The sequence below is a fragment of the Canis lupus genome, chromosome X, assembly GCF_048164855.1.
Source record: "Canis lupus baileyi chromosome X, mCanLup2.hap1, whole genome shotgun sequence".
Taxonomy (NCBI): Eukaryota; Metazoa; Chordata; class Mammalia; order Carnivora; family Canidae; genus Canis; species Canis lupus.
In genome coordinates, this window is record NC_132876.1 from 87,134,807 (window position 1) to 87,145,847 (window position 11,041).

Here is an 11,041-nt window from a genome sequence, read left to right on the forward strand (position 1 = left end):
GGGTCCTGGAATGGAGCTCCAAGTCTGGTTCTCTGCTCCTCCCTCTCCCCCAGCCCCTCCCCCAGCCCTGCTCATGCTCTCTCAAACTTTCTATCTTAAATAAATAAATAAAATATTCTTTAAAAAATCAATAAAAGGTACCCGGGATTTGTTTCATTCAAGGTATGGTAAGATACACAGACATGGACATGACTGCCAGGAAGGATTAAGTTCTTACCCACAGTTCTCTAGAATCAGGAGGCATTCCAAGCCATGTAAGGCCACATGCAGAATCACCAGGGTCAGTCAGGAGGCAGAAGAACTGAGGCAGAAACGTGGGCTGAGCTTTTATTTTGGTTTTCACAGGAAGGAATGGGCGAAGCAGGGTAGGCAAACAGGGCAGACCTAGGATTGAATAGTTTGAATAATTGGGGCGGGCCCTGGGCTAGAAGGGCAAACCCTAGTTGGCTGGTACCTGACTCTGGGGTGATTTAGGGCAAAGGGACAGTGTTCTGGACTGCAGGAGCCCGTTAAAAGGAAGGGGATGGTGGATACAGACTCAGGACTGGTTGGTTTGCAGCAAAGTGTTTGCTATCTCTAGGAATTAGCTAACTCTAGAAAAGGCAGGCCCTCCCCAAGTCGTCAATGTCCCAAGATGTCAAACCACCATAAGGTAGAGAAAATAAAAAACACAGTACTTGTTTGGGCAGCACAGGTACTAAAATTGGAAGAATATAGAGAAGATTAGTGTGATCCCTGCACAGGGATGACGCACAGATTCATGAAGGATGCCATATTTTTAGATGAACATTTTTTTCCTTAAAAAAATAAAATGAGTGGCTGTACCAGTTCACATTCCCACCAACAGTGTAAGAGGGTTCCCTTTTCTCCGCATCCTCTCCAACATTTGTGGTTTCCTGCCTTGTTAATGTTCCCCATTCTCACTGGTGTGAGGTGGGATCTCACTGTGGTTTTGCTTTGTATTTCCCTGATGGCAAGTGATGCGGAGCATTTTCTCATGTGCATGTTGGCCATGTCTATGTCTTCCTCTGTGAGATTTCTCTTCATGTCTTTTGCCCATTTCATGATTGGATTGTTTGTTTCTTTGGTGTTGAGTTTAAGAAGTTCTTTATAGATCTTGGAAACTAGCCCTTTATCTGATATGTCATTTGCAAATATCTTCTCCCATCCTGTAGGTTGTCTTTTAGTTTTGTTGACTATATCCTTTGCTGTGCAAAAGCTTCTTATCTTGGTGAAGTCCCAATAGTTCATTTTTGCTTTTGTTTCTTTTGCCTTCGTGGATGTATCTTGCAAGAAGTTACTGTGGCCGAGTTCAAAAAGGGTGTTGCCTGTGTTCTCCTCTAGGATTTTGATGGAATCTTGTCTCACATTTAGATCTTTCATCCATTTTGAGTTTGTCTTTGGAAAACTGTGTGGAGGTTCTTCAAAGAGTTAAAAATAGACCTGCCCTACGACCCAGCAATTGCACTGTTGGGGATTTACCCCAAAGATACAGATGCAGTGAAATGCCGGGACACCTGCACCCCAATGTTTATAGCAGCAATGGCCACAATAGCCAAACAGTGGAAGGAGCCTCAGTGTCCATCGAAAGATGAATGGATAAAGAAGATGTGGTCTATGTATACAATGGAATATTACTCAGCCATTAGAAATGACAAATACCCACCATTTGCTTCAATGTGGATGGAACTGGAGGGTATTATGCTGAGTGAAGTAAGTCAATCGGAGAAGGACAAACATTATATGTTCTCATTCATTTGGGGAATATAAATAATAGTGAAAGGGAATATAAGGGAAGGGAGAAGAAATGTGTGGGAAATATCAGAAAGGGAGACAGAACATAAAGACTCCTAACTCTGGGAAATGAACTAGGGGTGGTGGAAGGGGAGGAGGGCGGGGGGTGGGGGTGAATGGGTGATGGGCACTGAGGGGGGCACTTGACGGGATGAGCACTGGGTGTTATTCTGTATGTTGGTAAATTGAACACCAATAAAAAATAAATTTATTGTAAAAAAAATAAAAAAAATAAAATGAAAAACCTTGATTAATATATCCTGAAACTTCCACCCAAGGCTGAAGCAGACAGTTGTTGGGAGGGCCTCCATTTTGTATCTGCTTTTGCCTGCCATATCACCTGTCATACCAAGCCACCAATTTCAGATTCTAGTAATAAATATCGCATAGAATTTCTGGTCTGAAATAATTCGTCTATCATATCAGACAGGGCCCTATTTGGATCCTCTGATTATATTTCCCTTTTGCATAACCACCAGCAATACCCTACATTGGAACCTATGACATTATATGTGGGTAGACTATTGAACCCTGTCCTCTGGCCTCATCATGTCATCCATCTTTTTTCTCTTTCTAAGTCCCACATGCCTTATGAGTTGTTCTTCTGCTGTTGTTTTATTCGATTCTTCACGCAGTGGCTAATTGTTGAGGGCTCACCGTGTGCCTGACACTGTTCTAAGTGCTGAGGACACACCACACAACAAACCAGACAGAGGTTCCTGCCCTTGCAGAGCTTTAATTTGAACAAGGAGACAGACAACAAACAATGCACATGATGAATGAGTTAATCGGATAGTATGTCAGAAGGTGGTAAGTATTATGGGAAAAAGAAAAAGTAGAGTAAGGCAAGGAACATTGGGGATGCTGGTGGGGATGTGAGAGAAGTTTGAAATAGGGCGGACAGGGGAGCCTCATGAGAAGGAGGCATTTGAGCAAAGGCCTCATGCTTACTAATGGAGTCACATGATCATATCTGAAGATCAAGGCTATAGTTCAGGTTAGATGAGGACACTGTAGGAAGAAGAGTAGAGAGATAAGGGACATGTGACTTGCAGATGCAGTGAGGTGGTTAAATGTGGAGGGCCGTGCTAGAGTGGCCAGTTTGTGAGTTGCCTTGCACATTCCATGGGGCATGGGGTGCTAGGCCTTATAAGTGCTGTGCGGGGCTGGGCTGGGCAAGATAAAGGCCAGACATAGACACCTGTATTGCAGTCTTCTTCCCAGAAATGATAAGTGGAAGCCACAAGAATGAGCAAACTTCAAAGGAGACCCTGGGAACATCCATCTATGAGGAACAGGTAGAAAAGAGGAAATGGAAGGAGACATCTGAGTGGTTTCAGCCTGAGATGCTGGGGAGGGACCAAGGAATAAGGAACCAAGGAAGCAGAGATCGGAGAGGATCGGGGGATGGGAAGTGGTGCATCCTCAACCCAAGGATTGTGTGAGGATTGGGAAGTTTGGTGGTGTTAATGGGAATCTTTTTGGTGACCTTTCAATATAGAAGCTACAGGCAAACTGTTGTGAATCCACAAGAATTCAGGGAATATTATTCTCATGAGCCCTTTCTGAAAAATCTATTAGACAACAAGCTTCAGAAAACCAATTGAAGAAATTATCTAAGACTAAAATTGTGGTAAGAAGGGAGAAAGAAGGGGTGCCTGAGTGGCTCAGTTGGTTATGCGTCAGACTCTTGATTCTGCTCAGGTCATGATCTCAGGGTTGTGAGCTCCTCTACGCTTAGTGGAGAGTCTGCTTGAGATTTTCTCCTTCTCCCTCTGACCCCACCACTGCTCATACATGCTCCTTCTTTCTCTCAAATTAATAAATAAATCTTTAAAAGAAAAGAAGGGAGAAAGTAGTTTGTAATGGTTATATCCGACAATGTAAATGTAGTATTCAAAAAATTGGATGAAAAAGGATGGGGTACATACCAAGCAGGATAAATTTGCTCACTGCCTTACGTATGTTGGGATCAAAAGGATATTACTTAAAAATTATGCAGTAGGGAAGAGATGGGGAATAGCAAGTGTTTACAAGCTAATTTCAACATTGCTCATGGTAGACAGTATAAACAAAGGGACTAAGGTATGTTCAGAGGCATTAGTATATAGGTAACTAAATGAGTTTCCTATTGCTTCTGTAAGAAATTATCACAAATATCATGGCTTAAACAATACAGATTTATTATCTTATACTTCTGGAGGTCCAAAGTATGAAATGGGTCTCACCAGGGTAAAATTTAGGTGTTGGTAGGACTGCATTATTTTTGGAGGTGCTGGAGGAGAATTCATTTTTCTTGCCTTTCCAGATTCTAGAGAACGCAGCATTCTTTGCCTCATGGCTCCCTTCCTGCATTTTTAAAGCCAACAAAGGGAGTCAAGTGCCTTTCACATCATATCACTCGGACCTTGGTTCCTTTATCAAATATCCTTCTCACTCTGACTTTTCTGTCTCCTTCTTTTCTGTCTTCCCTCTCCCTCCACTTTTAAGGATCCTTGTGATGATATCAGGCCCATGCAGATAATCCAGCCTGATCTCCTTATCTTAGGATCAGCTGATTAACAATCCTAATTCCATCTGCAACCTTAATTCTCCTTTGCTCTATAATAAAGTGTATTCATAGGTTCTAGGAATTAGGACATGAGCACCTTTGGGGGGCCCTTATTCTGCCTATCACAATACTTAGGTTCCAATAAAAACATAAAACTTCCTAAGTTTCAAAGTATATCCTCCCCCAAAAGAAAATACAAATAAAATGCAAGATGGAGGAGGAAATTGTAGCTCAGAGGTAGATAAGCTAATAATTTGTGGCTAATAATTTTTTTAAGATTTTATTTATTCATGAGAGACAGAGAGAGGCAGAGACAGAGGGTGAAGCAGGCTCCACGCAGGGAGCCCGATGTGGGACTCGATCCCGGGACTCCGGGATCACGCCCTGAGCCAAAGGCAGCCATTCAACCGCTGAGCCACCCAGGCATCCCTGTAGCTAATAATTTCTAAGCTTGAACCTAGAATATTTAACTCTCAAGCTCTTGCTTTTTATTGCTTCACATGATAAAGTTCAAAGACTCATCTCTTACGAAGTGGAATAATGATTGTCAGTCTGGTCCTTATAAAGAAGGAATGTCTAAAGATGAGGACAGATATGATTATGATCAGGATCAAAGAATGCCAAAAAAACTAATTAAGGAAGGTAGAGGAGGCCAAGAGGAGCCAAAGGGATCGTTACTATCTTGAAATATAATAGGATTTTCATGGGGATGAATTGGGTCATTTTTCTTTATTTTCTCAGAAGACAGAAGTACAGTAATAGATTTAAGTTAAAACTGCAGGCATTTTAGATCTTCATTAGAAATAAAGTCTTTTCTTTTAAGAGGCCTGGAAGAGACCTCCAGTGGAAAATTTGAGAGACACTGAGGCCATTCCCCAGCCTTGAAGTGAAGGCCAAGCAAAATGGCTGATTTCCTAGGACCTCTCTTAATTCTGATAAACGATGACAAGATTCAAGCCCAGGGTAGAGGGTAGGTCATGTGTCATGGCCCAAACTCCAAACTGCTGTTGTTTCTGACAGTCACTGGATAATTGGGAAATTTATTAGGCCAAGGGCCAAGGAAAGCTTGGGTATCAAACCTTTGGAAAATGAATGCTTCTTTGTTCGAAGCGATGAGACAACATAATGGAAGAAACACCCACATTATTTTTCCAGTCTTGAAGGATGCAAGTGGAGTTGTCAGGCCATGCTTTAGGTATCTATTCTGATTCTGTCATGTACTAGCTGAGTGGCCTTAGGTAATTTACTGAACTGCTCTGAGTCTCAGTTTTCTGATCTGTCGAATGGGCATAATGATACATCTGCCAAAGGGGTTTTAGGAAGACTAAATGAGGGAATTTAAGGCGGGCCTGCCCACGACAGACGCTCAGTTAATATGATTATCTGTCCTCCAAGCAAACTATGGAACAGGCTGCATTTGATCTGCGATGTTTTCATGCTGCCATTAACAGGCCCGAGCAACACCTCCCTAGGATCTACCTTCTTAAGAATGTGCCCCCTATGCCTACATTTGCTCTCTCTTACCATAGTCCTATCTGCACCCCAAATTTACATTTGAGTGATCCTTCAACAGATGTTGGGTGAATAAGACATGCTTCTACTCCCAATGAAAAGAAGAAAATAGAAATGAAGAAACCATTATGAAACAACATGAAAGCACCATGAGAGGTATGGAGAGCAGCCAGCAGACCTTATGGTAAGTACTCTTAGGGTCATAATGTGCTTGGCAAGGTGGCAGGTGGTAAAACTGAGCTATAAGTTGAGTTTTCTGCTGGTCTGGTTGCATTTGGATTGGGTGGTGCTCCTGGGGACAAATGTCTCCCTCTTGTTAACTCTAAAGAAGTGGCTCTAATGCTCCTGTTAGTGATTGATGCTTTTGGACTAATTGGATACTTTGATATTCTCAGATTACCCTACTTGGTCCCTTACTACACATAAGATGCATATGGTGGCAATCTCTCCAGGACCATCTAACCTCATCCTAGAAAGAACCATTCCAACTCTGGCAGAAGAGGGGGAACCCAGGGACCCAACACCAATGTCTGGCTACTATATAGCTCTAGCTGTGTCTTGGTTCTTTAGTATATATTGTGGAAGATCATTTAGATAAGTGACTTATGGTTGGCTGGGAGCTCAAAGATCACAAATTCTTCTCCTACTAATAGGTGTAGTCTATTTTTGCACTTTGAAATTGGGGTGGCTTTGTGATTTGCTTTGGCTGATAGGAAGTTAGCAAACAGGATGCAAATAGAAGCTTGAAAAGTGCTTGCTATTTCAACTAACCCTATTCTAGACCAGCCAGCCTGCAGCCAACAAGCATCTGACCCTAGACCAGGAGTTGGCAACTACAGTTTGCTAGGCAGCTGCCTGTTTTTGCAAATAAAGTTTTATTGGAAAGTAGCCATGCTCATTCATTCGGTCTCTATGGCTTCTTTAGTGCTATACAGGTAGGCTTGAGTAGCTGTGATAGAGACTCTGTGGCCCACAAAACCTAAAATATTTACTATTGGCCCCTTTTCAGAAAAAGTTTGCAACCCTTGCCCTAGGTATGTGAGAAAGCCCAGCCCATCCTGGCCCAAACTGCCAATCCATAGAATTATAAGCTAAACAATGATTGTTTTAAGCAACTTAATTTTTGAGAAGTTTGTTGTGCTGCAAAAATTATTACAGTTCTATAAAGGTTTCTCAGAGAAGTTTGAGAACTACATGTGGCTAAGGGAAGGCTCAAAAGTTAGATGAGGCCAGCACAATATTTTTGCCTTTAGCCTTTGACAATGTTTTGGAGGAGGAAATTGATTTATTTTCATAATATCTCCGCACACATATATGAACTGAAAACAGAGCAATTTGTCACAAGAGTTATACGTACAGCTCCATACTCATCAATCTATTAACATCTATCAATCCATCTCTGCTGTGTGCTGATAGCGATTGTAGACAGATTAAATAATTGGATGGCACAGCCACAGGAGATAACAGAATTTGCAAATAAAGACCCTCGGATATTAAATTTTGACAAAACTTTTGTTAAAACCAGTGAGACTCTGCTTTTCTTGATAACTATGAATGTTGAGATATTGTCATTAGAATGCACTTACCCCCAAACTAAATAAAGGCTGTTAGGTGGTTTTTTAGTCTGTCAAGGAAAGATCATCTGTGTGGTAAGAAAAATGAAGATCATCCTTTTAACTGCCAAAGAGTAGATGTATTATTTCTAGTGCGGGAAGTAGGACTCTACTTCCCCAGCTCCATGTTCCAGGGCCCCTAAAATCTCTCAAGTAGAATGCCTTTGTGAAAGAAGATCACTTCATCACGTCCATATGCAAAAATTGCTTATTCTTAATCACTCTTTGTGTCTATCTTGAAAAAGTTCAAATAAACATAAAGACCCCATGTGTCTAGAAGGCCTAAAATAATGAAAATATTTTTGATCAACTGATTTCTTTTTCTTTAAAGATTTTATTTATTTATTCATAAGAGACACCCAGAAAGAGAGAGAAAGAGAGGCAGAGACACACGTGAGGGAAAAGCAGGCTCCAAGCTGGGAGCCCAATGTGGGACTCAATCCTGGGTCTCCAGAATCATGCCTTGGACTGAAGGTGGCGCTAAGCCGCTGAGCCACCTGGGCTGCCCAATTGATTGATTTCTTAAATGGACATTTATCAAGATTTATGTGAGAAAATAAGGAATTGCAATTCCCTCCATTGCGTGAAGGAATAAAGCCAAAAGTTACATAAGACCATCCAATGAATTGTCATTAAGTCCGAGTTTGATACTCATGACTCCTGGCACCCAAACCCCAAAGTTAAAACTACTGCATATGAATTGGTGGGGGACATAATTCAGACCATAAGAACACACTACTGTAGGGGTGCCTGGGAGGCTCAGTAGGTTAAGCATCTGACTCTTGATTTCAACTTGGGTCATGATCTCAGGGTCTTGAGATGGAGTCCCATGTGGGACTCTGCACTGGGTGTGGAGCCTGCTAAAGATTCTCTTTCCCTCTGCCCCTCCCCCTACTTGCACACTTGCTTGCTCTCTCTCTGAAAAGAACATGCTACTGTAAATCAGTGTCACTCTGTAGATCCAGGTGAAAAGACTTTATGCATGTAGTATTTCTTATTCTTTAGCAGCATTACCACCACCATTGCCACCATCTTCCTTCTCCTCCTCCTTTTACTCTCTTGCCTCCTTATCATGAAATATAGCATCAGGGAAGGTGGGACTGGGGACCACAAAGCCTGATCTGGCCCTAGTCCTACCTCTGACATTGTACTTTCAGCTCACTGGGTCTTGATTCCCTTCTCTATGAAGTATTGGTGGAAAGGAAGATACTCAAGACTGTCTATGCCTGAAATTTCACAATTCCATTATTATATTTATGACCATAGGCAAAGTAAGGAAGATTGGAGGTTATCCCAGGATGATTCTTGTCGCTCCTTCATCACTCCCTAGTTCACTTGTTACATTATTAAATTATGTTTAGAAGTTCCTTCTTGCTAAGGGAAACAAGCCAGAGGCAGAAAGACAGGTTCTGCGTGATCTTACTTATATGCAGAATCTAATGTGGAAGCAGAGAACAGAATGGTGGTGGCTAGAGAGTGGGTGGAGGGGGAAATGGAGAGGTCTTGGTCAAAGGGTACAAAGTTTCAATTATGCAAAATAAGTTCTGTAGATCCATTGTACAATACAGAGCCTACATACAGAGCAATACTGTGTCACAGACTAAAAATTTGCTAAGAAGGTAGATCTTATGTTAAGTGCTCTTAACATACAAGGAGGAGGAAACTTTCGGAGATGAGGAATAAGTTTACCGCATTAATAGGGATAGTCGTTTCACAGGTGTGTACTTACCTCCAAACGCATCGAGTTGTTCACATTAAATACCTACAGCTGTTTGTGTTTTAATCATCCCTTGATAAAGTGATTTTTAAAAATTGCCTTCTTTGGGTGGAAACTGTATTCCTCTACGTAGCTTGTTAAAAATATTACCTGTGGGAGGAGCAAGTATGTAAACAATAATGCAAAACTGTACAGATCAGGATTGCTTTGCTATTTTTCCAAAGAGTGTAACTAATTGAATAATTTCAGTGTGTATCCCTTCCATTAGTCAGCAAGAAATATCTAGTTAGCTTTTACTCTATGAAATATTACTGCTAATAATTGATAATAGTGATAATTTGTTGAATGCCTACTAAGTGATTGGTTTTCTTGTGTCTGCTATTTTAACACTTAGCAATTGTAGGAAGTGGATTTTACTGTCTCCATTTTGCAGGTAAAAATCCTGAGACTCGGAAAAGTTTATTAGCTCTGCCAGATGTACAGCCAGTAAATTTAAATCCTGGTCTACTTGATAGCACTTCTCTCTCTAATGCAGCATTGTTTTGGAACTGATTCTGACAAAGATTTTACTCTCTGGGACCTTGAAGATGAGTAAATGAGCTACAGAAATAGAAATGAAGTAGGAAGAATAGAAATGAAGGGAGGAATAATTCCTTGAGAAGTAAATTCCGGCCCAAACTTTTTATCACTAATGAAGTTTTATCTTCAGCTCCAAGAGGTAATGAAAATATTAATAATGTTAACAATAATAATAATTCTTAAATCAGGAAATTTGAAGATTTTCACACCTTATCAGTAAAACTACCTAGAGGACACTAAGCATGAAATTTATTTTAAAGTGGACCTCGTAAGAAATTTTAAATTCATCTTGAAAATTGGTATTTTTCTGTGTTACCTTTTTGCTGATTATAAAACTAATATATGTTCAGTGTTAAAACTGGGGAAATGCAGAGAAACATGAGGAAGAAAATACAGTCTATATAATTATTTCCAGGGATGATAATCAATAATGTATTTGTGAATATCATCCTAGTTGTAAGTTCCATGAAATTTTCACATGGCTGAATAGTTACTATATATTTGATTTTATTGCTGTTTTTTGAACTTGACAACTCTGTTTTATCTCTAAATTCTTTGTGAACATTATTAATGATGAACATTATTAATGATAGCATACCATTTTATTATTTAGATAAATTCATTTTAATCAATATTAGACTATTTGCAATTTCTGATAATTTGAATTTTTCCATGTATAAATAGACGTTTGCATTTAGAATTATTTTTGCTTATGGGTGCTATCCCAGAAGTGGAACTACAAAATCAGAAGAGAGGAGCATTTTTAAGACTGCATTGGTATGAATGTTGGTAGTGGTGCAGTCATTTGAGCTTTTGACTCTTGGTTTTAGCTCAGGTCATGATCTCGGGGTTGTGAGATGCAGCCCAGAATGGGGCTCTGTGCTCAGTGCCTAGTCAGCCTGTCTCTCTCACTGTTGCCACTCATGCTCACTCTCTCTTTATCTCTTAAATAAATAAATAAATAAATAAATAAATAAATAAATAAATAAATAAAATCTTAAAAAAAAGACTGTTGATAAATATTGCCAAAGTGCTTTCACAAGAAGAATTCTTATTTTTATTTCCACTGGCAATATAGATAAGCACTCGTTTAATTTCCTCCACTTTGCCAACTTTGGGTTTCATCTTTTCCTGATCTTTAATTTGATAAGTAAAAAAAATTCTCATTGTTACTTTTAGTTTGCAGTTATTTGATTACTACCCTTTTCAGTAATTTATCACAAACTTACTCAGTAATTGAATTTAACATTATGAGGAATATATACTGGTAACATG

At 40.0% G+C, this 11,041-nt stretch overlaps 1 non-coding gene across 1 annotated transcript; it reads left to right on the forward strand.

Annotated features, from left to right (window-relative positions):
- Nucleotides 1-673: 673 nt before the first annotated feature.
- On the forward strand, nucleotides 674-780 carry LOC140628884 (U6 spliceosomal RNA). Its single transcript, XR_012026814.1, has one exon. It is a non-coding gene; the product is annotated as a U6 spliceosomal RNA (small nuclear RNA).
- The last annotated feature ends 10,261 nt before the right edge of the window (nucleotides 781-11,041 follow it).